The following is a 2534-nucleotide window of genomic DNA, read 5'->3' as shown; positions in this document are numbered from 1 at the left end:
TTTTTGTGAGTCACCTTTTGCAGCTGCCTCCAAAGCTGTCCACATCTGAAACAGCTATAATCCCACAGCTTCTCTAATGGGGCAAGGGTCTTGATGACCACTTCTGAATTTATTCTAATTATATGCCTTACAAATGTTGAGTACAAATGTTGCCTGGTGCTTGTGGCCACATCATAGTCACGCTGCTCTGCTCTCTATTGATTCTTATTGCTATTTGATCACATGGCTGGTACCCACTGAGCTTGCTGCCTATATGGCTCAGGACCAGCTCCCTGATATCAGTTCAACTTTCCTGGGATGCAGCTCAGCCTAGATCTTGCACAGTTCCCTGTGATAATCTTGATTTCTTCCTCACTACTGTCCAAGTCCTACTGATCTGCAACCCAACTCTCAAGCATAGCATCTGGTCTTCCTTTGGTATTGTCTGTAAATCTGTTGTAAATGACTTCTGTTCCTTCCTCTAAGTCACTGGTAGAAATACTAAATGATACGTATCCCAAGATAGGACCTGTTGTTCCCTACTTATTATTTACAAGAACAAGACCACATTTTCTTTGTTTAGCATTTTTCTTTTAGTATTAACTAAGAGCAAATCCTCTTTTTGTTGCTTTTTATCTCTCTTGTAACATTTCAACTTTTCAGAGTTTTGATTTTCCCAATGCCATCCAGTGTGGCAGTACGTCTATTTTTTCCTTTGCTGTTCTCCATTTTTCTGCATCCAGTACATTTTCCTTTTCTATTGACTCTATTGGGAACTTTCTATTTTGCTACAGTGGTCATTTTCTACCAAGCAGGTTAGTTTTTGTGATTAAAAGATGTTGTCTTCAGTACCCGCCAAATCGTTTTTTATCCTTCTGTACTCTTTTCCATGGGAATTACAGAATAACAGAATGGTTATGGTTGCAAGGGAGGGCCTCTGGGATGATCTGGTCCAACTTCCAGCTCAAGCAAGGACACCCAGAGCAGACTGTCCAGGACCATGTCCAGGAATCTTTTGAAGGTCTCCAAGAACGGAGAGTCTACAATATCTCTAAGCAAACTATTTGAGTGCTTCATCACTTATGCAGTAAAGAAATGTTCCTTATGTTCGGATGGAAAGTCTTGTGTTCCAGTTTGTGCCCATTGCCTTTTGTCTTAGCTCTAAAAACCACTAAAGGAGAATGGAAATTTTACCACATCAAATACATAAATACCACAAGGAATAATTCGAGAAATTCAGGATCTGTATTCTGGTACTCTCATCCATCTTACCCCTCAAGACCTTGAACTCCACTGTTTCATGGTTGCTATAGCCACTGTTTATCTCATCCGCTATAAGTTCTTCCTTCCTAGTAGGTAAAAGATGTTGATCAGCAAGGGATATCAACCGCAGGCTCAGAAAAGTCATGGTAACATCCCTCCAGTATCCCAGTTCTGACTACCTGGCAGTCAGCAGATCACATGTAATAACATGCCAGGTTAACAGCCAGATGTTCCAATCCCTGGAAGAAGAAATTTTCAGATACTGCTATGATTCTATGATAACTCTTTCTACTACTATCAGATATTACAAGCTTTCAGTCTCTCCTATCTTGGAAGCCCCAGTCATCTCTTGCTCAAGAGAAGCCTTAGTACTAATTGATTTGTACCCACTGTATCCTCTTCCATCTCCATTTGTTTAGGTTAATAGATTTTAGTTTAAAGCATAAATCGAATTCTGAAGAATCTACTGTTGCTTGAATTCAGATGCTTCCATCTTGCATCAGCTCAACATCTCTTGTCATAAACGTGTGAGACCAAAGAAGTAGGCATTTTATGTCAGAGTTCCTTGAAAGACAGCACTGAGAATGTATAACACATGGCCAGTTAACAAAGCATACTCTCCCTCTGAAATGAAGCTGGATCTGGAATAGAAGATATTTGTGAAGATGAAGAGTTCATCTTTTCTACAGGACATACCGATAAATATATAAATATAAATATATTCAGTATATATTCAAAATAGTCAGAAAGTTTGAAATTGGAAAACACACATCTGTTTGTTCAGAGTATGAAAACACAGTATTCATTCATAAACTCCACTCTAGAACACGTGAAAAGCCATATGATTGCAATGATTTTGCTTCTTCTTCTTCTTTTTTTTTTTTTATTGCTGTGAACAGTACCTTGAAAAGCCATTAAAGGTCAGTGCCAGGAAGTAAATTCCTAATGAATGAGCTTCTACAGACTATAAAGTGGAAAACTGTTTTCTATTCAGGTAAACATTCTTTCTGTAGTTCTTCAGTTATCAGCTTGTTCAGTTTTTTACATTGGAATAAGAGATTACAACAGTTATCCAGACTTCAGGTGTCGTGTTTTATTAGCCAAATATCTGAGATACAGAATAGCAAGAATCCATACACAAATTATGAAATTATATGAAAAAAACACTACTGGCATTAACTGATGTAAATCAGATGCAATTATGTTTTCCTGTGGAAAAAAAAAACCTAATACAAGCTCATTGATAGAGAACTTTTACTTAGTTTAGCACATAAGATAGAGCTGATACAAGA

The sequence above is a fragment of the Meleagris gallopavo genome, chromosome Z (genome assembly GCF_000146605.3).
Source record: "Meleagris gallopavo isolate NT-WF06-2002-E0010 breed Aviagen turkey brand Nicholas breeding stock chromosome Z, Turkey_5.1, whole genome shotgun sequence".
Lineage (NCBI taxonomy): Eukaryota > Metazoa > Chordata > Aves > Galliformes > Phasianidae > Meleagris > Meleagris gallopavo.
This window is presented reverse-complemented; position numbering follows the sequence as displayed.